This window comes from Schistocerca serialis, chromosome 1, assembly GCF_023864345.2.
Source record: "Schistocerca serialis cubense isolate TAMUIC-IGC-003099 chromosome 1, iqSchSeri2.2, whole genome shotgun sequence".
In the NCBI taxonomy this organism is placed as follows: domain Eukaryota; kingdom Metazoa; phylum Arthropoda; class Insecta; order Orthoptera; family Acrididae; genus Schistocerca; species Schistocerca serialis.
The window spans coordinates 648,005,518-648,030,845 of record NC_064638.1 but is presented as its reverse complement, the minus strand read 5'-3'; the positions used below and the strand labels follow the sequence as shown (position 1 = coordinate 648,030,845).

General features: G+C 43.7%; 1 pseudogene; it reads left to right on the top strand.

Annotated features, from left to right (window-relative positions):
• The first annotated feature begins 2,795 nt into the window (after positions 1–2,795).
• The window catches only part of LOC126420210 (peptidyl-prolyl cis-trans isomerase 5-like), a 39,743-nt pseudogene continuing 17,210 nt past the window's right edge, over positions 2,796–25,328 (top strand).

Below are 25,328 nucleotides of genomic sequence, written 5' to 3'. Positions count from 1 at the left end.
GTCCCTCTTTATCTTCTCCATGTCCGAACAACATCGCTTTGGTTCACTGCGAGACGCCTGGACACTTGCCTTGTTGAGAGCCCTTTCTGGCACAAAGTAATAATGCGGACGCAATCGAACCGTGGTATTGATCGTCTAGGGATGGGTGAAGCACGAGCCGTGTACCTCCTTCCTGGCGGAATGACTGCAACTGATGAGCTGTCGGATCTTTTCCGTCTAATAGGCGCTGCTGATTCACGGTTGTTTACATCTTTGATCGGGTTTAGTGACATCTCTGAACTGTCAAAGGGGCTGTGTCTACGATACAACAACCACAGTGAACCTCTGTCTTCAGGAGTTCTGGGAACCAGGGTGACGTAAAACTTTTTTTCATGTTTGTATCTGAATATCTAAAATTTCTGGAAGATTTACTCCGAATTTTAACACGATTTCTCAGTGAGCTCTTGACTGGTATAGGCTATGTATTTTTAAGAAACGTTGTTACCAAACATTTCGGAAAGTACTTGAATGAATGATGTCACAGTTCTGGCCAACTTTCTTCAGATTTCTACAGTCAAACGAAACAACGAATGAATTAATCAGAGCTTAAAAAGCTAATTTACGAAATTACAACGGCAATACCCGTTTTGGAGATAGTACCATCATACGTCATTATGTAGCGGGACGAGCGAAAGTTTGAGAACTTGACAGAAACGTAATTGTAAATTTTATTTTCTGATTACTTGCCATTGTTACATATGACATGTCCTCTAGAAGATGTTTTAGTCCGTGTTTCACAGTTATTTGACGGCAAAGCGCGCATAACTTCTTCAAGAACGTAATAAAATAGTAGATTTGTATAAACTACAAACAAACAAACTGACACTTTTTTATACATCTTCCACTACTGTCTCTTTCCAGTTTTGACATTAAACAAGTCTTTGTTCTTCTATCTACAGCACTTTTCATCACCTTCGGCTTTCATTTGTTTATTCTTAAGTCAGATTCTCTGAAAACTAAGCTATCCATTCCTTTGAGGCCCTGTGGTCATTCCGCCAGAAGGGGGCTATATCATCTGCTATCCCTGTAAATCCGTACAAATGCTAAAGCTGGTCATGGATATAGTACCGACAAAAGCCACTAGGTCACGAGCCGATCAAAATATCGAACAGAATCCGAGATTTCCCGAACGATGACTTAAGCTGTTCGGGCAGTTCCAGTCATACTCAAAAACAGCCCTACTTGTAACAGTGAAAACCGATCTGAAATCATAGAAAACGAATTCTCCAAAAACACAATGAGATAGTTATCGCAAAATGTAACGACAGACGTTGCAACTAATCATCTTTTCATAGAGGTGAAGATGTATTTATTCGTCGCATTTCGTTGACATCCCGTGATTTAAATATGCCAGTCGATTTAAAGCGATTGCTGTTGCTCACGCAGTTCGCATTCACTATGAATGTAGACAAGGCACAGGGTCAATCACTTTGTATGGCAGACATTAAACATTTCAGGCAACGCCGAGCTTTGCAGCCAGTACGAAATAATTCTTCAAACTGCGAAGTGTGATGGCTTGCAATATCGAAGCAAAGAGTTACCAGAAGCACACTAAAGCAGGAGAAGAAATCTTGCCTCAGTAAAGGAGCTTTATATGGAAGCGTAGTGATCGTCAGAAATCCAGAGAAGCATTTACAGTGCAGTGCTGTGAAGCAAATCACACGGACAGATAAAATACGAATTGATGACGCGTTGGAAGGAACAGAGGAAGACAGAAGTCTACGGAAGACCCATACCAATAAAAGAAGCAGGTAAGAGAGTCGTCTACTATGCCACTAAGGAATAGTTAACCAAGTGCTGAAACGAGCTTAAAAGGAAAACGTAGTTTGGAGCACAGAAACAAAAGAATGAAAGGAAAAACTGGATCCAGTCCACGAGGTTTTCATCTATATCTTCATTAGGGCGGCCCTTATTATTCAGCTGTCAGGACGTTTAGCTTCCACCTCCCACCGCCCCTATTTTGTTCCAGTCAATGAAAACATGACATATGAAAAATTTCAGTTCGGTCGGAAAACTACAGGGGGACCCTCAGCAAGCAATTAGATTTTAATTTTCGCTGTGAATTTTGCAACGCAGTTCACATATCATTATTATTAAATAAAGTTTTTTTTATTAGAGATATGTCCTTTTCAAACCCTGCTTTAAGACATTTATCCTAGTAGTGTGAGGTATAAGTATATCATAACTCGGTTAACAGTAAAACGTTAATAGTTTTAGTAAAGACGGCTGTAGTAGCCAGATGGGAGTGAAAGTGATGTGTTGCTTTCATTGATTTAGAGAGTAGTGAAAACCTAGCGGTGAACAATTAAAACCAAACAAAGAGACTACTGTGATACTGTCAGCGAGTTTCCTGGCGATACTTGCATGCGATAGCACATTGGAAATTTACCGGAAGGTCTTATGGGGCCAAACTGCTCAGGTCATCGGTCCCTAAGCTTAAGCACTACTTAATCTAACTTAAACTAACTCACACTAAGGACAACACACGCACCCATGCCCGAAGGAGGACTCGAACCTCCGTCGGGGGGAGCCACGCGGACCGTGATGACAAGGCGCACTAGATCGCTCGGCTACCACGCACGACCATGGGATAGCGCGCTGTGTTATTTTTTCTGTTGGACTGGAATGGAAAGTTGCTCGCAGAGTTCATTTGTGTTCAAAAGATAGATTAACTGGCGGTATTAGTAACATTTGAAGGCGAAGAACAATTCTTGGGAGTCCCTGAGGTTCCAACATCTTCTGGAATAGATCAAGCCATGGTTGTTCACCAGCCATCAGAGAAATGGGATATAGCTGACAAAATTCAGGAAATTCGCTGTGATACGGCAGTAAGCGAGACAGGTTAAGCAGATGGCAGCTCTACAAATCTACAAAAATTGTTCAATCGTAACTATTATACCTCCTTTGCTATCATCACATTCCTGAATTGCTGTAGAGGACCTATTTCGAATCACTAATGGAGGCAACTTCGGCAGTGACGTACCTGGTGACTTGCAGTCTGTTATTGTGATATTTCTAAAAAACTAAGTTTCTTCGCAGAAACAACAGCGAGATGGTATTTTAAGGAATGGAATATCGTTTCGCATCCCAGAGTTATAAGTTATTACAAGTGGATGGCAAAGACCATATATGCCTTCAAGATAGACGTGTTTCAAGATCAGTTTAGTTTACCTAATGTGGAGAAGAGCTTATTGACAAGAGCATGTATTTCTCTTGGATGCGTGTACGTCCGAGTATGGTTTCCTTCAATAGAAGCACCTGAGGCATCTTGTCATAATTTCCTGTCAGGAGTCAACTGATATCCGGATATTGATCTAATAATCAGTAAGACTGCTGCAAAACAAGTTTTCACATCACTTCTGATACTTAGCTGTGTTTTATGACATTGCTCCAACAAAGGGCAAAACAAATTCGAGTAAGCTACATTTATCTTGGAAATAGAAAAATATAAAGAGGAAGAAGAAAGTAAATCAAGTTGAAAAAGTATTACACACAAAATTACCTTCCATCTTTTGTAACACATGTTACAAAAACTTTCATCAGGAGTTTTCCTGTCAGTACCGATTTTCTCCACAAAGACCCTTCAACATGCAAAGATAAATTTCGTTACAAACGCGGACTCCAGAAACTTGGTTGATTTGAGCGATGCTGCAGAGAGAGGTGCCGAACGCACTCAAGACTACAACAATATTGTCCTTAAAGACAAAACTGAGAAGCAAATTGATTTACATATTGTTGTTGGAAGACCAATCAAAGTACCCAGTAGCTTAAAAACTTCTCTTACTGATACATAATGTTCAGTGTTCATTCAACCAAATTATCTTTTGATTTTACAGAAATGAATTTTGCAAAATCATTATTGTAAATAAAAATGATTCAGATTGAGAATGTCTCTATTACAGAAAGTAAATTTAATATTTCTTAAATTTTTCGTATTATTTTCTGAAGTCAGCGAATGCTCTTCTCAGTAATATGATTAAAAATGATTTTAAACCATTGCTGCAATTGCTTGAATGTATCACATACATTAATGTTGCGGAAGACAAGTTTTCAATGGAAATCAGGAAGAACACGACGGGTTTTAACGGAAATAGGTCTTTCGAATGCTATTTCGAACTTCAAGGCGTTGAGTATTTGTTGAATTGAGGCGAAGTTTTTCACAAACTGTATTTTTTTTCTTTGAATTGGAACAGAGCGAGCGCTGGGAGAGGCAAAATTCTAACTTTGGAAATTCTGCTTATAGGTAATGGCCACTCTAGAACACTTACAAACCATGCAAGCTATAGTGCAGTGCATGACGGAGGATACGTGCTACAAATATTTTCAATTTTCCTTCCTATTCCACTGGCGTTTTGAACGAAAGGAAAATGACTTTATACCCCATTAAGAACTTATTCCCATCATACCTACACGAGATGTTCGATGATGGCAGCATAATGTTTGTACAGCCTTCTTAAAATACATATTCCTTAAATTTACCCAACACGGTTTGGCAAGAACTACATCGACCTTCCAAGGATTCACACTGAAGATACCCGCGCAGCTCTGTTGCATCCATGTGTTGACTATATCGACCTGTTACTCTCGTGACAGCACGTCTCTGTTCTCCAATGTCGTGTCGTAAGCAGACCAAACACTGGAAAAAGTATAGACGACCGGAGTGGCCGTGCGGTTCTAGGCGCTACAGTCTGGAGCCGAGCGACCGCTACGGTCGCAGGTTCGAATCCTGCCTCGGGCATGGATGTGTGTGATGTCCTTAGGTTAGTTAGGTTTAATTAGTTCTGAGTTCTAGGCGACTGATGACCTCAGAAGTTAAGTCGCATAGTGCTCGGAGCCATTTGAACCATTTTTTTGAAAAAGTCTAGAATTGGTCACTATAGCATCTTGAATGCACTTTCATTCACGAGTGCTTAGTGTTTTCTCAGGATCCTTCCGATAAATTTATGTCTTCCATTTAGCTTTCCAGGACGAACATTATGACATCGTCCCAGATGTTACTTCTTCTTGCTTTCCCCCTAAATACTTACGCTTCTGGGGTACTGAAGATGTTGACCGCTGCTCTTGCACTCGGGCACTATGAGGTTCCATTGCTGTAAGCACGATAGTACAGTAATCAACAGTTAAAGGGAGTTGCTATTTATTACACTAAATAAAATTTTCTTACCGTCCCCTTTACAGGTCGTTGCGTTCCTGCAGACAACGGGAGCCTTAGTGAACAATCTTATAATTCTGCGTATGCCTTCTGATAAATGTTATATTTTTTCAGTGAAACATTCGTCATCCAGCATTGTTACCCTGTTCTCTTAGTCATGGAGGCATTCACACGTTTCCAAAAATGCTTCGTGTGATCGATCTTGGTACAATGTCGAACACGTTTCGGAAAGACAGGACGACAGAACCAACGTGTTGAACAGCGTCCATTGCTTTACGTCGTGTATGCATAATTCAAGCTGTTTTTCACGCAAGAACTTTTCCTTAATAAGTGTTGATTCTTTCAGAAAAGATCTTTTTCGTTGAGGAACGTCACACTATTCCATTTTTAGATGCACTAATGACCAGCAGGAGAGGTACGCCGGCTATATGGCTATGTAATTCTTTGCCTCCAAATATTTACTTCTTTCTTTAACTGGAGTCACCTGAGACCTTTTCCCACATGTAAACAGCTAGCCACACAGTGTATTGTGGTAAAGCAATGGCGAAATATTGTGCCGAATCGGGACTCGAATCCGGATTTATCATCTCTTATGAGCTGTTGTCTTAACTGCTTTCTTTTCCTGTTAATCTATTTTTGTTCGTTATTCGTTGTTTAGGACGGATGTCCCATGACGCCTGTTCGGGTTCATTGTTGATCCTTTCACACAGCTTTTTATTACAGAGGAGAACTAACTCTCTTACTGAGCTCGCTGATCTACCATACCACCGCCTCTTCGGCCATCTGGACACGATCCTTAATGGGCAATGCAGCGTCCCTCGTCCATTAAACACTGTACTTCAAATTCTAATTGCTATAGGAGTTAGGACGATATTTGTGGATTGACACACAAACAAATCGAGGAGCTGTTGAGAGGGGATAAGTTACTCTCTCACCTATTTTTCGTATACAGAAAGTTATTAAAGATTTTGTTACAACCTGACGCAACTTGAGCGAGACTCTAGAAAGTTAACGGTCTGAGCAGACGTTGATGGAGCCTGGTAGGGCGCTAAAAGCATGGGTATGTTTATGGGTCTTAGCTCGTAGAAGTGGCATGTTGGGAATTGGAAGCAACTGGCAGCGAGCCCATCCCTCAGTAAATCTTGCCAGGCAGCCCACAGACATGCAGAGGAGACAGAGCAGCCCCATGTTGAGACAGGTCTCCAGCAGAACAATGCCACGATACCTGAACTGGCGCCAGCTGAAGCCTGGCCTATGGGCGACGGACTGAAGGAACGTGTCTACACAGTGGAGCCATAAACTGGGCATTGTGTGCAGTGCCACACATAATAAAAATTCACAAGTTTTCGTGTTCATCAATAGGCCTGTGACCCTGATTCCATCGGCTGCCTCAGTTGTATAAGAAACTCAAGCGTCTGAGAAACTTTTACAGATAGAATCTTTATTACACCTCATAGCTAGGACTAACTAGCTCCAAGGCACAGGGGATTTAGATAAAGCTCATTAAGGTTGTATCTGTTCGCTTGTTACTGTGGGAAGTGACACGACTTTGGAGAAAATCATCTTCTCCCTCCACAAAATCTTAGAAAAAGCCAGTAATTGGCGTTTTATTTCCAGTGATACCGTTTTCTTAATACTTGCCCTGGTGCAACCGGAGTTTGTTCTATCATGTGGGAGGGGAGATTTAGCGTCTCTAGAGCTCAAGCGTGAAAGCGGCGTCGTTCATGTAGTATGTGCAAAAACAATTTTTTTTCTGGAGAGGTGCGAAGCACTCGGGTGCTGGACTTTGGTCTGATAGGAGACTTCTGGTCGATGCTCTGGCATATCTGGTTAGTGCTTGGCACCTGTCCTGAGACTGACTTCACTTGTGAGTAGTTTAGGCGAAGTTCAGGCGAAGTTCAGAAGAACGCGAAATCCCGAAGATTGGCTAAAATTTACAGACGCACGAAATTTGGCACAGACTTCAATGCGAGATGCCTTTAATAGGTTCCACAACGAAACATTGTCTCGAAATTCGGTAGAAAATCCGAAGAAATTCTGGTCGTATGTAAAGTACACAAGCGGCAAGACACAGTCAATACCTTCGCTGCGCAGTGCCGATGGTACTGTTACCGACGACTGTGCCGCTAAAGCGGAGTTATTGAACGCAGTTTTCCGAAATTCCTTCACCAAGGAAGACGAATGGAATATTCCAGAATTTGAAACACGAACAGGTGCTAGCATGAGTTTCTTAGAAGTAGATACCTTAGGGGTTGCGAAGCAACTCTAATCGCTTGATACGGGCAAGTCTTCAGGTCCAGATTGTATACCGATTATGTTCCTTTCAGATAACGCTGATACTATAGCTCCCTACTTAGCAATCATATACAACCGCTCGCTCACCGATAGATCTGTACCTGCAGATTTGAAATCTGGGCAGGTCGCACCAGTGTTTAAGAAGGGTAGTAGGAGTAATCCATCGAACTACAGACCTATATCATTGACGTCGGTTTGCAGTAGGGTTTGGAGCATATACTGTATTCAAACATTATGAATCACCTCCAAGGGAACGATCTATTGATACGTAATCAGTTTGGTTTCAGAAAACATCTTTCTTGTGCAACGCAGCTAGCTCTTTATTCGCACGAAGTAATGGCCGCTATCGACAGGCATCTCAAGTTGATTCCGTATTTCTAGATTTCCGGAAAGCTTTTGACACCGTTCCTCACAAGCGACTTCTAATCAAGCTGCGGGCCTATGGGCTATCGTCTCAGTTGTGCGACTGGATTCCGATTTCCTGTCAGGAAGGTCACAGTTCGTAGTAATAGACGGCAAATCATCGTGTAAAACTGAAGTGATATCAGGTGTTCCCCAAGGAAGCGTTCTGGGACCTCTGCTGTTCCTGATCTATATAAATGACCTGGGTGACAATCTGAGCAGTTCTCTTAGGTTGTTCGCAGATGATGCTGTAATTTACCGTCTAGTAAGGTCATCCGAAGACCAGTATCAGTTGCAAAGCTATTTAGAAAAGATTGCTGTATGGAGTGGCAGGTGGCAGCTGACGCTAAATAACGAAAAGTGTGATGTGATGAACATGAGTTCCAAAAGAAATCCGTTGGAATTCGATTACTCGATAAATAGTACAATTCTCAAGTCTGTCGATTCAACTAAGTACCTGGGTGTAAAAATTACGAACAACTTCAGTTGGAAAGACCACATAGATAATATTGTGGGGAAGGCGAGCCAAAGGTTGCGTTTCATGGGCAGGACACTTAGAAGATGCAACAAGTCCACTAAAGAGACGGCTTACACTACACTCGTTCGTCCTCTGTTAGAATATTGTTGCGCGGTGTGGGATCCTTACCAGGTGGAATTGACAGAGGACATCGAAAGGGTGCAAAAAAGGGCAGCTCGTTTTGCATTATCACGTAATAGGGGAGAGAGTGTGGCAGATATGATACGCGAACTGGGATGGAAGTCATTACAGCAAAGACGTTTTTCATCGCGGCGAGATCTATTTACGAAATTTTAGTCACCAACTTTCTCTTCCGAATGCGAAAATATTTTTTGAGCCCAACCCAATGATCATCAAAATAAAATAAGAGAAATCAGGGCTCGAACAGAAAGGTTTAGGTGTTCGTTTTTCCCGCGCGCTGTTCGGGAGTGGAATGTTAGGGAGATAGTATGATTGTGGTTCGATAAACCCTCTGGCAAGCACTTAAATGTGAATTGCCCAGTATTAATGTAGATGTAGATGTAGATGTAGATGTAGGCTGGGCAGCCTGTGGTGAAGTTCTTATTGTACTGATAGTGTGACTTCAAATGTCTCGGATTACTCATTTGCCGGGGGCACACTTATTCTTTTTTGGTTTACCGGTCTTAACGTTTGGTATCCCTGTGCGCTCTGTCATATAAGTGAGCGAGATTGCTCCATGGTACGACCAGCGAACAGGTGTGTTACACACTGAAGTCTACCATAATTTCAGGGCTCCGGTAGAGAGTAAATTGCGATCCGTCTGCTTGATCGCTAGACCATGAGATTTTTGCATTTCTTTCGTGACTGAGATCGATTCACAGGTGCCGCCTCATGTCTCACCTCCGCCGCAACCATCTCGCCAGCTGCAAGTTACATCACCGCACAAAGTAAACAGGGTTAACATACTGCCGCTCCCGCATTGTCAGTGTTTATAGATCTCAATCGCCACTTGCTCTCAGCTGCAGCTATGTAGTGTAACCACAGTAGTTTTGATCAGTCAAAGTCTGCTCAGCGTCAGATCAATTTAGATTGCGTTATCCTCATTTTTAGCGCCATAGTACTTGACTCTCTTCTGCCACCAAGAATCCTTGTCCATTATACTCTTAAACTAACTGTTAGTTGTTTCCGGTATTCAATGAATAAACTGTTTAGCATAATTCATGGCTGTCTTTGTTTTGGGAAAATAAATGTTGTTAGTAAACTATATTTTGCATACATTCTCAATCATTTTTAAGAGCCCCACAGGGTTAACTTACACCGTTCCCCTCGTTTTGTAAAATGTATATATTTGATTTGTGTTTGTTCTGTTGGACATGTTGACGGAACAGACTCCACTCAGGTATATACCTTTTCCAGTGTCACAGACTGATGGAGAGAGACTAGAAGTAGTAAAGTAGCTTATATAGGCTGTCATGTTTAGTAGTTACATAGGGCTGACCAGCAAGCAGATTTGGAACACAGTATCAGGCTAGTATGACTGATGACTGAAATAAATATTCCGTAGGAACGATAACTGAGGATCTGTCAGATGAACGTTAGTCTGGCTTTAGCAAAACTAAAGAGGCCAGAGGTGCTATTCTCAAGTTTTCCTCAAATATTGTAAGCAAGACTTTCGAAAACCCTAACTAACAGCCGGTACGACCACCTTTGCCACGGATATCAGTGCGACGCGTATTGGAATGTAAGCAGTGAGGTATTTATAGGTTGGTGGAGAGAGCTGACCCCACTTCTGCACACACGTCATCAAATTCCTGTACCATCTGGGAGGGGAGACGATGAGATCTCACGCTACGTTCAATCGCATTCAAAATGTGTTCTATCGGGTTCAGTCAGCAATTCTGGGGCTAGCAGGTCAACTGGAACCCACCACTGCGTTCTTTGAATCACTTTATCACAATCGCGGTTTTGTGATATGGCGCATTATGTTGTTGAAAAATGTCACAGCCGTCGCGAAACAAGATCGTAATGAATGGGTGCACGTGGTCTGTAGCCAATGTACGATACTCCTTGGTCGTCATGATGCCTTGCACGAGCTCAGCTGGACCCATGGATGGCCACGCAATGCTCCCCATAGCATAACTGAGCTGCCGCGAGCTTGTCCCCACCCAACACTACAGGTGAGAAGGAGCTGCACCCCTGGAAAAGGACAGATTCTCGCCTTCTTATCGGAATGATGAAGATCTACATCTACATCTACGTGATTACTCTGGTTTTCACAATAAAGTGCCTGGCAGAGGGTTCAATGAACCACCTTTATACTGTCTCTCTACCGTTCCACTCTCGAACGGCACGCGGGAAAAACGAGCACTTTAATTTTTCCGTGCGAGCCCTGATTTATTTTATCGTGATGATCATTTCTCCCTATGTAGGTGGGGCCAACAGAATGTTTTCGCATTCGGAGAAGAAAACTGGTGATTGAAATTTCATGAGAAGATCCCGTCGAAACGAAAAATGCCTTTCTTTTAATGATCGCCACTCCAATTCACGTATCATGTCTGTGACACTATCTCCCCTATATCGCGATAATACAAAACGAGCTGCCCTTCTTTGTACTTTTTCGATGTCATCCGTCAGTTCCACCTGATGCGGATCCCACACTGTACAGCAGTACTCCAGAATAGGGCGGACAAGCGTAGTGTAAGCAGTCTCTTTGGTAGACCTGTTGCATCTTCTAACTGTTCTGCCAATGAATCGCAGTCTTTGGTTTGGTCTATGTGATGGTTCCAATTTAGGTTTATTGTAATTGTACATCGAGGAAGCAATGATGGAAATAAAAGAAAGGTTCAGGAGTGGAATTAAAATACAAGGTGAAAGGATATCAATGATACGATTCGCTGATGACATTGCTATCCTGAGTGAAAGTGAAGAAGAATTAAATGATCTGCTGAACGGAATGAACAGTCTAATGAGTACACAGTATCGTTTGAGAGTAAATCGGAGAAAGACGAAGGTAATGAGAAGTAGTAGAAATGAGAACAGCGAGGAACTTAACATCAGGATTGATGGTCACGAAGTCAATGAAGTTAAGGAATTCTGCTACCTTGGCAGTAAAATAGCCAATGACGGACGGAGCAAGGAGGACATCAAAAGCAAACTCGCTATGGCAAAAAAAGGCATTCCTGGTCAAGAGAAGTCTACTAATATCAAATACCGGCCTTAATTTGAGGAAGAAATTTCTGAGGATGTACGTCTGGAGTACAGCATTGTATGGTAGTGAAACATGGACTGTGGGAAAACCGGAACAGAAGAGAATCGAAGCATTTGAGATGTGGTGCTATAGACGAATGTTGAAAATTAGGTGGACTGATAAGGTAAGGAATGAGGAGGTTCTACGCAGAATCGGAGAGGAAAGGAATATGTGGAAAACACTGATAAGGAGAAGGGACAGGATGATAGGACATCTGCTAAGACATGAGGGAATGACTTCCATGGTACTAGAGGGAGCTATAGAGGGCAAAAACTGTAGAGGAAGACAGAGATTGGAATACGTCAAGCAAATAATTGAGGACGTAGGTTGCAAGTGCTACTCTAAGATGAAGAGGTTAGCACAGGAAAGGAATTCGTGGCGGGCCGCATCAAACCAGTCAGTAGACTGATGACAAAAAAAAAAAAAAAAAAACCAAAAAAAATCCCTAAGTATTTAGTTGAATTTACAGCCCTCAGATTTGTGTGACTTATCGCCTAATCGAAATGTAGCTGATTTCTTTTAGTACTCATGTGAATAACTTCGCACTTTTCTTTATTCAAGGTCAATTGCAACTTTTCGCACCATACAGATATCTTATCTAAATCATTATGCAAGTCGTTTTGATCATCTGATGACTCTACAGGACGGTCAATGACAGCATCATCTGCAAACAATCTAAGACGGCTACTGAGATTGTCTCCTATGTCGTTAATATAGATCAGGAACAATAGAGGGCCAATAACACTTCTTTGGGAAAGGCCGGATATTACTTCTGTTTTACTCGATGACTTTCCGTCTATTACTACGAACTGTGACCTTTCTGACAGGAAATCACGAATCCAGTCGCACAACTGAGGCGATATTCCGTAGGCATGCAGTTCCGGTAGAAGACGCTAGTGAGGAACAGTGTCGAAAGCGTTTTGGAAATCTAAAAATATGGAATCAATTTGACATCCCCTGTCGATAGAACTTAATACTTCACGAGTATAAAGAGTTAGTTGTGTTACACAAGAACGATATTTTCTGAATCCGTGCTGTCTATATGTCAATAAATCGTTTCCTTCGAGGTAATTCATAATGTTCAAGTACAGTATATGTTCTAAAACCCTACTGATAATCGACGTTAGTGATATAGGCCTATAATTCAGCGGGTTACTCCTATTTCCCTTTTTGTGTATTGGTGTGACTTGAGCAATTTTCCAGTCTTTAGGTACATATCTTTCTGTGAGCGAGTGATATCGGGATTTATCAGATCATGCAACGTTCTGCCACTGCTTAAACGTCTAACGCCGATATTCACGTACCCATTTCAGTCGTAGCTGCCAATGTCGTCGTGTTAACATTGACACATGCATGGGTCGTCGGCTTCGAAGGCCCTTCGTTAGGAGTGCTCCGTGCACTGCGTATTCAGGCACACATGTACTCTGCCTAGCATTAAAGTCTGATGACAGTTCCGCCACAGTTCACTCCTGTCCGGTTTTACCAGTACACCCCACCGACAACGTCTGACATATGTGATAAGAGGTGGGCGTCTGGACGTGGTTTCACCTTGATTTCTCCACGCGTTGAAGACACTCATCACAGCACTCCTGAAACACCCCCCAAGTTCTGTAGCTCCCGGAATGCTCGTACTGAGCCTCTGTGGCATCACAATCTGCCCTCGGTCAAAATCAGATAGATCACGCGCATTTACCACTCTAGACGCGGACCGCACGCTCACTGATTCTACATGCACCGTCCGTGTTTCGGACTAGCAGCCATTCCTCTCCAGGTGATGCTTCTATCGCCTGGATGGGTTTACATCGACAGTCGGTAGGAGATCAAAATGTTCTGGCTAATCAGTGAACAAAATGAACAACACCCAAGAGAGGGAAATAAGAATCGACTGCGAAGGACGAACTAATAGTGTTAAAAACAGTGTATGAAAGGGCTGCAGTCTTTCATTCCCACTGTTTAGTGTATACTTCCATGCAGCAATGACGGAAATAACATGTTTGTGAGTGAGATTATAATTCGTGGTGGAATAATACACTATGTGATCAAAAGTATCCGGACACAACCACACAACGTTTTTCACATTAGGTGCATTGTGCTGCCCCCTCCCGCCAGGTACTCCATATCAGTGACCTCAGTAGTCATTAGACATCATGAGAGAGCAGAGTGGGGCGCTCCGCGGAACTCACGGACTTCGAACGTTGTCAGGTGATTGGGTGTCACTTCTCCCATACGTCGGTACGCGAGATTTCCACACTCCTTAACATCCATAGGTCCACTGTTTCCGATGTGATAGTGAAGAGGAAACGTGAAGGGACGCGTACAGCACAAAAGCGTACAGGCCGACCTCGTCTGTTGACTAACAGTGACCGCCGACAGTTGGAGAGGGTCGTAATGTGTAATAGGCAGACATCTATCCAGACCAGGACACAGGAACTCCAAACTGCGTCGGGATCCACTGCAAGTACTATGACATTTCAGAAGGAGGTGAGAAAACTTGGACTTCTTGGTCGAGCGGATGCTCATAAGCCACACATCGTTCCGGTAAATGCCTTGCTTGGAGTAAGAAGCGTAAACATTGGACGATTGGACAGTGGAAAAACATGGCGATCCGATGACTGGGTGTTGTTACGGCGAATGCCCGGTGAACGTCATCTGCAAGTGTGTGTAGTGCCAACAGTAAAATTCGGAGGCGGTTGTGTTATGGTGTGGTCGTGTTTTTCATGGAGGGGGCTTGCACCCGTTATTGTTTTGCGTGGCACTATCACTCACAGCACAGGCCTACATTGATGATTTAAGCACCTTCTTTCTTCCCACTGTTGAAGAGCAATTGGATTGCATCTTTCAACGCGATTGGGCAGTTGTTCATAGTGCACAGGATGTGGTTACACTACAGTAACATCGCTGTTAATGGACTGGCCTGCAGAGAGTCCTGACCTGAATCCAATACAATACCTTTTGGATGTTCTGGAACGCCGACTTCGTGCCAGGCCTCACCGACCGACGTCGATACCTCTCCTCAGTGCAGCACTCCGTGAAGGATGAGCTGCCATTTCCCAAGAAACCTTCCAGCATCTGATTGAACGTATGCCTGCGAGAGTGGAAGCTGTCATCAAGGCTAAGAGTGGGCGAACACCATATTGAATTCCAGCATTACCGATGGACGGTTCCACGAATTTGGAAGGCATTTTCAGTAGTGGACCGGATGCTTTTGATCACTTAGTGTGTCAGTAATAAGATTCGTTTAAGATTTTGCTTGTCTCAATGAAAGTGAAGAAGGATTGCAGGACATGTTAAATATAAGGAACACTAACAAGAACATACAATGGACTGGAGGAAAACCGAGGGAGAAGACTGTAATGAAGAGTATCAAAAATTATCGTGACATCACAGATTTGGACACGAAAGTAGAAAACTTAAAGGAATCCTTCTGTCTTCGTAGCAAAATTATTCATGACTGAGGAAGGAAGGAATATGTGGGAAGCACACTAGCGCAGGCAAAGAAATAATACGTCGCAGAATGAAGACACTCAGCTAACTGTGAGTCTATCGATTGTGCCTATCCCTTAGGCTGCTGTGAGCTGAACTGATGTCTTGCATTTGGGGTCGTACTTATGGCTGATTTCTACAACTTTCTCCTCCGAATGCGAAAATATTCTGTTGACACCGACTTACAGAGGGAAGAACGATCATCACCAAGATAAAATAAGGAAAATCAGAGCTCGTACTGAAAGATATAGGTGTTCATTCTTCACGCGCGCTATACGAGATTGGAATAATAGAGAATTGCGAAGGTGGGTTCGATGAACACTCTGCCAGGCACTTAAATGTAATTTGCAGAGTATTTATGTAGATGTAGATGTAGAATTGCAGGACGCGACTGGTGGTTTTTGTGCAGCGACAGCACTGGGGGTCTTCCCGTTCCTGACCAGCTGCTGCCGGCTGTCGGCGTTCGGCTCATTTGATGCTCTGCTGTTGGCGAGCCGCTACCTCTGCGACAGCCACAAGACCACTGACGTAAGGGACTCCGATCGCTGGTGGCCGTGCACAGCCAGCACACTGCTGGTGTTGCGCCGCCACGGGATCTGAAGCCTCTGCTTGCCATCTGGTCGAGGCCTCGGCTGCTATATGAATTCTGATAAATTAATTTGCGGTTAGTTTCCCTGTCTACGATCCAGCAACGTCATCACGACCTGCTACACGGTATAAACATTCAGGCCATCCTTAAAATATTGATGGAAGGAGGGACATCAAGGAACAGCTTCCTTAATGATCTATAGAGGATAAAAATTCTAGGGAGAGACAGATATCAATATATGTATCAAACAATTGAGGCCGTGGGGTGCTTTGAGTGCAGGAGAGGAATTCGTGGCGGGCTGCATCGAGACAGTCAGAAACAAGAATAAACAAAAAAAGTATAGAGTAAATCTGTCTGATGCGTCATGGCTATCCCTTCTCTGAACTCAGGCTGCGGTCAGCTAGTTGTGCACCGACTTGTTACTTCGGACGCCAATAACGACTGGATGTGTCTGTTTCCTCCGGAAACATAAAAACATTTACAAGTGTTGGTGTAACAGGCCCCGTTTCGGAGTGTCCCTGTGTTCTGAGAGCTATCTTGGTGAGTTCACAAACGTTTGCCGTGGCTGTAGCTGGGCCCCAGTGATGTGCGATTTGCCACGGACAGCCGCGCTCGGTGGAGGGAGCGCCGCCGCCTCGGCTACCCTCGGCTCGGCACGCAGTGAGGCACGGCCTGGCGACCAAAATTGCGGCCCTGGGAGCGCACGCGATCCGCCGGCCTGCGCCAATTAGCCTCATTCGGCGGCTGGCGGCGTAACTAGCGGCTAATGAAATTGCCGCGGACGCGCGCGCTGGGCCGTCGTCGCTGTTGGCCCAGCTCTCTCCGGCGGCGGCTGCACGCCCTGCAGCCACGACAGCTCCGTTTGCCACACCGGAACCCCCACTCCGGGCGCCACAACTCGGGACATCAAGTCGGTGAAATTAGATTTCAGAATAAGTCATCGCCATCAGTTCTTTACTGTTATCAGATCTTTGCATTTCCATTTCTTGCTACCTGTATATGTTGCCATCCATCGCATCATCATGGACATAGCATCTCTTCCTCCTTCATCTCCGATTCCAGATACAGTTCTAAAAAACTATTTATAACCGCTTTTTGTTTCCTAATATATGTCCAAAGCACTTTCTTTTCCTTCTGCTTATTACAATCACTAACTGTCTTTGCTCACCCAGTCTTCACAGTTCTTTCTCGTTTTTTACTCTTCCCATACATCTTTCTATTAATCGCCATTTCCAAATATCAGAAGCCTCTGCTTGATCTTTCTTCCTCAATGTACACGTTGCAGCAATATACAGGACAGCAGTTTACACGGTCCAGCCACATTACTGTGACCACCGCCTACGTTCGATGTTCGATGTCAACGTGCAGTAACGTCTCACAGACAGAAGGCGGCAGCGCTAGAGGTGAAGGGCATATGAAGCGTGTTGGAGGGGCATGTGACATGGGAACCAATGAACTCGTTGTCGTGATGTGGAGAGGGAACGATTTACCTGTCGTCAAAACCGGCATAATCTTTGCCTTTGGGCCGAGGTGGAAGCATTTCCGAAACGACTAAGTTTGTGAACTATCCGTGTGCTGCCGTAGTTAAAAGTTTACCATGTATGGCCAAATTTCGCTGTCCAAAATAGGCACGAAATAATTGTGTTGCATAGATGGCAGGATAACGTTCTACGAGTCGGGGCGTGAAATGTCGGAAGCTTGAACGTGGTAGGGAAACTAGAAAATCTGAAAAGGGAAATGCAAAGGCTCAATCTAGATATAGTAGGGGTCAGTGAAGTGAAGTGGAAGGAAGACAAGGATTTCTGGTCAGATGAGTATCGGGTAATATCAACAGCAGCAGAAAATGGTATAACAGATGTAGGATTCGTTATGAATAGGAAGGTAGGGCAGAGGGTGTGTTACTGTGAACAGTTCAGTGACCGGGTTGTTCTAATAAGAATCGACAGCAGACCAACACCGACAACGATAGTTCAGGTATACATGCCGACATCGCAAGCTGAAGAGGAACAGATAGAGAAAGTGTATGAGGATATTGAAAGGGTAATGCAGTATGTAAAGGAGGACGAAAATCTAATAGTCATGGGTGACTGGAATGCAGTTGTAGGGGAAGGAGTAGAAGAAAAGGTTACAGGAGAATATGGGCTTGGGACAAGGAATGAAAGAGGAGAAAGACTAATTGAGTTCTGTAACAAGTTTCAGCTAGTAGTAGCGAATACCCTGTTCAAGAATCACAAGAGGAGGAGGTATACTTGGAAAAGGCCGGGAGATACGGGAAGATTTCAATTAGATTACATCATGGTCAGACAGAGATTCGGAAATCAGATACTGGATTATAAGGCGTACCCAGGAGCAGATATATACTCAGATCACAATATAGTAGTGATGAAGAGTAGGCTGAAGTTCAAGACATTAGTCAGGAGGAATCAATACGCAAAAAAGTGGGATACGGAACTACTGGGGAATGACGAGATACGTTTGAAGTTCTCTAACGCTACAGATACAGCAATAAGGAATAGCGCAGTAGGCAGTACAGTTGAAGAGGAATGGACATCTCTAAAACGGGGCCATCACAGAAGTTGGGAAGGAAACATAGGTACAAAGAAGGTAGCTGCGAAGAAACCATGGGTAACAGAAGAAATACTTCAGTTTATTGATGAAAGGAGGAAGTACAAACATGTTCCGGGAAAATCAGGAATACAGAAATACAAGTCGCTGAGGAATGAAATAAATAGGAAGTGCAGGGAAGCTAAGACGAAATGGCTGCAGGAAAAATGTGAAGACATCGAAAAAGATATGATTGTCGGAAGCACAGACTCAGCTTACAGGAAAGTCAAAACAACTTTTGGTGACATTAAAAGCAACGGTGGTAACATTAAGAGTGCAACGGTAATTCCACTGTTAAATGCAGAGGAGAGAGCAGATAGGTGGAAAGAATACATTGAAAGCCTCTATGAGGGTGAAGATTTGTCTGATGTGATAGAAGAAGAAACAGGAGTCGATTTAGAAGAAATAGGGGATCCAGTATTAGAATCGGAATTTAAAAGAGCTTTGGAGGACTTACCGTCAAATAAGGCAGAAGGGATAGATAACATTCCATCAGAATTTCTAAAATCATTGGGGGAAGTGGCAACAAAACGACTATTCACGTTGGTGTGTAGAATATATGAGTCTGGCAATACACCATCTGACTTTCGGAAAAGCATCATCCACACAATTCCGAAGACGGCAAGAGCTGACAAGTACGAGAATTATCGCACAATCAGCTTAACAGCTCATGTATCGAAGCTGCTTACAAGAATAATATACAGAAGAATGGAAAAGAAAATTGAGAATGCGCTAGGTGACGATCAGTTTGGCTTTAGGAAAAGTAAAGGGTCGAGAGAGGCAATTGTGACGTTACGGCTAATAATGGAAGCAAGACTAAAGAAAAATCAAGACACTTTCATAGGATTTGTCGACCTGGAAAAAGCGTTCGACAATATAAAATGGTGCAAGCTTTTCGAGATTCTGAAAGAAGTAGGGGTAAGCTATAGGGAGAGACGGGTCATATACAATATGTACAACAACCAAGAGGGAATAATAAGAGTGGACGATCAAGAACGAAGTGCTCGTATTAAGAAGGGTGTAAGACAAGGCTGTAGCCTTTCGGCCCTACTCTTCAATCTGTACATCGAGGAAGCAATGATGGAAATAAAAGAAAGGTTCAGGAGTGGAATTAAAATACAAGGTGAAAGGGTATCAATGATACGATTCGCTGATGACATTGCTATCCTGAGTGAAAGTGAAGAAGAATTAAATGATCTGCTGGACGGAATGAACAGTCTAATGAGTACACAGTATGGTTTGAGAGTAAATCGGAGAAAGACGAAGGTAATGAGAAGTAGTAGAAATGAGAACAGCGAGGAACTTAACATCAGGATTGATGGCCACGAAGTCAATGAAGTTAAGGAATTCTGCTACCTAGGCAGTAAAATAACCAATGACGGACGGAGCAAGGAGGACATCAAAAGCAGACTCGCTATGGCAAAAAAGGCATTTCTGGCCAAGAGAAGTCTACTAATATCAAATACCGGCCTTAATTTGAGGAAGAAATTTCTGAGGATGTACGTCTGGAGTACAGCATTGCATGGTAGTGAAACATGGACTGTGGGAAAACCGGAACAGCAGAGAATCGAAGCATTTGAGATGTGGTGCTATAGACGAATGTTGAAAATTAGGTGGACTGATAAGGTAAGGAATGAGGAGGTTCTACGCAGAATCGGAGAGGAAAGGAATATGTGGAAAACACTAAGGAGAAGGGACAGGACGATAGGACATCTGCTAAGACATGAGGGAATGACTTCCATGGTACTAGAGGGAGCTGTAGAGGGCAAAAACTGTAGAGGAAGACAGAGATTGGAATACATCAAGCAAATAATTGAGGATGTAGGTTGCAAGTGCTACTCTGAGATGAAGCAGTTGCGACGAACAAAAGCGAACAAAATGAGATTTAAAAAAAAAAAAAAAAAATAGCTGAGTGGTCAGCGTGACGGATTGCCGTCCTACGGGCTCAGGTTCAATTCCCGGCTGGGTCGGGGATTTTTTTCCACTCAGGGACTGGGTATTATGCTGTCTTCATCGTCATTTCATCCCCATCCGGCGCGCAGTTAGCCCCATGTGGCGTCGAATGTAATAAGACCTGCACCAAGGCAGCCAGACCAGCCCCGCAAGGGGCCTCCCCGTCAATGACTCAAAAACGCTCATTTCCATTTACTACAACTTATGGACAGTGCTTCACTGATCTAATTACACATCGAACTTGTGTAAGAAACTAGCTCTCATAATCAACAGATCATAACAGATGCATTGGGGGAAATATTTGTCCCAAACGAGTTAGGACTGGCGGCAGTCGAAAGTGCGTTCTACTCGATGTATGGCCAGGAAGCAGCTAAATTATAGGCACTCCTACCTCCCCTCATCCCTCCTCCTCCTTCTCACCGTCTACAGTGCTACAGTGGGGACACAGTTTTCAAATGGCCAACAATTTCGGGAGTACCGCAGGGAAGCGTGATAGGACCTTTATTGTTTACAATATACATAAATGACTTACTTGACAACATCGGTAGCTCCGTGAGGCTATTTGCAGATGACACGGTTGTCTACAAGAAAGTAGCAACATCAGAAGACTCGTACATACTCCAGGAGGACCTGCAGAGGATTAATGCATGGTGCGACAGCTGGCAGCTTTCCCTAAACGTAGATAAATGTAATATAATGCGCATACATAGGGGCAGAAATCCATTCCAGTACGATTATGCCATAGGTGGTAAATCATTGGAAGCGGTAACGACCGTAAAATACTTAGGAGTTACTATCCGGAGCGATCTGAAGTGGAATGATCACATAAAACAAATAGTGGGAAAAGCAGGCGCCAGGTTGAGATTCATAGGAAGAATTCTAAGAAAATGTGACTCATCGACGAAAGAAGTAGCTTACAAAACGCTTGTTCGTCCGATTCTTGAGTATTGCTCATCAGTATGGGACCCTTACCAGGTTGGATTAATAGAAGAGATAGACATGATCCAGCGAAAAGCAGCGCGATTCGTCATGGGGACATTTAGTCAGCGCGAGAGCGTTACGGAGATGCTGAACAAGCTCCAGTGGCGGACACTTCAAGAAAGGCGTTACGCAATACGGAGAGGTTTATTATCGAAATTACGAGAGAGCACATTCCAGGAAGAGATGGGCAACATATTACTACCGCCCACATATATCTCGCGTAATGATCACAACGAAAAGATCCGAGAAATTAGAGCAAATACGGAGACTTACAAGCAGTCGTTCTTCCCACGCACAATTCGTGAATGGAACAGGGAAGGGGGGATCAGATAGTGGTACAATAAGTACCCTCCGCCACACACCGTAAGGTGGCTGGCGGAGTATAGATGTAGATGTAGATGTAGATTCTCTGCTGCATACCGCCCTTCCACTGGTAGGGCCATCACCCAGCCCGCCTTGAGGCAACACTCTAGGTCTCGGCCCTCCACCAACACTAAAGAATGTAAAGTCAACTAAAGAATAGGAGGCAAATGAAGGCCCGCCCAAGTGGTTTTTTTACCGTATAAAATGCAGCGGCACCACAAAGCACCCCCCCACCCCACCACACATACAAACACACACACACACACACACACACACACACACGTCACCCTCAGGCCGGGGCGAGCTGTATCGCCGAGCACGCAGGAAAGGGACGCTCCCAGCAAAAACCGTTCTGCGATGGGGAACACATTTACTTTATGTCAAGGCTTCTCTTACAATCGAGTATCTATTAAAAAGGAAAACACAGTCACGAAGGTTCAAATGGCTCTGAGCACTGTGGAACTTAACATCTGAGGTCATCAGTCCCCTAGAACTTAGGACTACTTAAACCTAACTAACCTAAGGACGACACACACATCCATGCCCGAGGCAGGATTCGAACCTGCGACCGTAGCTGTCACGCGGTTCCAAACTGAAGCACCTAGAACCGCTCGGCCTCTCCGGCTGGCCCGCTTTTCACGAAATTAGGCACAGTGCTTTTTCTTTAATTTTATCGCCAAAATCAGTATAGTCTATATGTTCGATTGCAGATTATGCAAATTACATCTCATTACTTTTCAACATCCAGCGAAGTGAAAAGAAAAAGAAACTACAGCACTGCGTCCGATTACAGAAGATCAGACTGCAGAGGTCGGTGCTATACGCGTGTCAGATGTATTAACTTATTTTCATCTCCTATACATGTTCACCCTGCGTAAAATAGGAAAAAATTCCCTATTTTGCTGCTAACTGCCGTGTCATTGTTATTTCGAAACAATCATCGGAGTAAAGAAAAAGCGAGAACTTAAACTTCAAAGCAAAGACATTATGTTAAGCAATTTCTTTCAGCTTGATGGACAAATTACACGACCTGAGAGCATCTCCTGTGTTCAAATAAGAGTCCGTAAATTTATTGTCAAGCACGTGTATATTACAAGCATTTCAGACAAGTGAAATAACGTTACAGAATACAGCCTTTCATACCATTTGCTCATATGTCGGAAGAGAACACAATCGTTTTAGTTTCGTGTAAAACAAGCTTTACTGTTTTGTACACTAGGACAGATCCCGTTTTATCGATGCAATACTAAATCATACTGGCGTTTATGAAACAAATCGTGAGAGCCTGTGTTGTAATAGAACCCCCTATAAGATTTTACCACGTCTCTATCTTCCGACACATAGATACTAAATACGTCGGCGTGGTCACATTTGACATTTTTGCTCCATTCGTCCCGTCTACAGCTACAGCAAACAATCATTCGCAATAGTAGCAGAGTCTTGCGTTTTAGTTTTGTAAGGTATCTGATCATCACAGCCTGTTTCACGCAATCTACTCACATTTCGCGCAACGCACTTTCATTTCCAGGTTCTATAATGACCTATAATTCAAGTGTTGTCTGTTTTACATTTAGAGGTTATGAGGTATGAAATAACAAAGGGCTTCCGGTAACACCGATTTTTAACCACTACACACACTGGCCGATGACGTTCACCGGCATTCGCCGTACCCACATCCAGCTATCGGATCGCCACATTGTATACCGTGATTGGTCAGTCCACACAATGTTTCTCCACTGTTCAATCGTCCGATGTTAACGGTCCTTACACCAAGCGGGGCGTCGTTTGGCAGTTACCTGCGTGATGTGTGGCTTATGAGCAGCCGCTCTGCCATGAAATCCGTTTTCTCACCTCCAGCCTAACTGACATAGTACTTGCAGTGGATCCTGACGCAGTTTGGAATTCCTGTGTGATGGTGTGGACAGATGTCTGCCTATTACACATTAGGACCCTCTTCAACTGCCGGTGGTCTCTGTCAGTCAACAGACGAGGTCAGTCTGTACGCTTTTGTGCTGTATGTGTCCCTTCACGTTTCTGTTTCACTGTCACATCAGAAACAGTGGACCTGGGGATGTTTAGGAGTGTGGAAAATTCGCGTACAGACGTATGACACAAGTGACACCCAATCATCTCACCACCTTAGAAGTTCCTGAGTTCTGCCGAGTGCCTCATTCTGCTCTCTCTCGATGTCTCTTGACTACTGAGGTTGCTGATGCGGCGTACCTGGCAGTAGGTGGCAGCACAATGCACCTAATATGAAAAAAAGGTATGTTTTTGGGGTGTCCGGGTACTTTTAATTGCATAGTGTAGATGTCTTTCCTTTGGAACTGAAATTCTCGCTTTTTCTTTACTCCGATAGCGGTTTTGAAATAACAAGCACACTCTGCAGTTATTGGTAGTTTTTGCAGCAAAGTAGAGAAATTTTTTCCGATTTAAGGCAGTGTAAACATATATAGGAGTTTTAAAATAAGTTAATACATCTGACGAGTGTATAGCACCGACCTCTGCAGTCTGATCTCCTGTAATCAGAGACAGCGCTGTAATTTTTTTTTCATTTCGTTGGATGTCGCAAGGTAACGAGATGCGATTTGTATAATCTACAGTTGAACTTAAAGACTATACCAATTTTGCTAATAAAACTAACAGGAAATTTGCTGCACCTATTTTTGTTGAAAGAGGGACATTTTTCATTGTCGCGACTGTGTTTTCACTCTGTGGTAAGAGATGCTTTGATGTAAAGGAAATGCGTTCTACATCACGGAACGGCTATTGCTGGGAGCGTTCCTCTTCTGCGTGCTTGTCGTCGCAGCTCGCCTCGGCCAGTGGGTGACATGTGCGGAGGTGTGGGGTGGCAGTGTGCGGCGCCGCTACATTTTAGACGATATAGAATGCGCACTTGGGCTGGCCCTCATTTACCCCCTATTGTTTAATTTGATTTACATCCTTTTCTGTTGGTGGAGGGCCGATGCCTGGGCCGTTGCCTTAAGGTGGGCTGGGTGACAATCATCTGCCGGAGGAAGGGCGGTATGCTGCAGATAAACTATTAGTAGCAGTTGACCAATTGAAAATACCATGTCCCCAGTGTAACACTGTGGGTGGAGCGAAGAAGGGAGAGGGATGAGGGGTGGTAGGAGTGCCTATAAATTCGTTAGTCCCTGGCCGTACATTGAGGAGATCGCATGCTCAACTACCAGCACTCTGCAATCTTTCGGGACAATTATTTTGGCCCGCACCTGTGTTCCATTAGGTCCCACTGATTACGAGTGCTAGTTTTTTTCACTATTTCGATGTGTAATTAGGACAGTGAAGCTTTTCAATCATTTGTTGTAGCATGTATTGGCTTCGATTACCTGGGTTGCAGGGTGTTTATTGCGCAGGCATCTGTAGCGAACTCTGACGTCGAACAACAATAGATACTGTCCTCAGCTGTATGCTTACAGACAAAATGTGTATTAAACTACTCTTTGTCCAACACCAGCATTTCGTGTGTTGATTGTATTTCCTGCCAAAAAGGTAAAGATAGTACCTTCCACTCCATCCTTTTTCCCGCCAGCTTGTAGGTGAACGGTAGGGTTTGAGCTCTGCCTCTAGTTTCGAGTGGTATTGTGAAATTTTTTCTCAGCGGAATAACAACAGTTGGATGGCATCGTCAGTTCCAGAAATGTATTGCGATTTTAGGCATTCATTGCGTAGCGCTATGTGCGTAGTTGTGTAATTACGACTGACCTTTATGATTAATTAC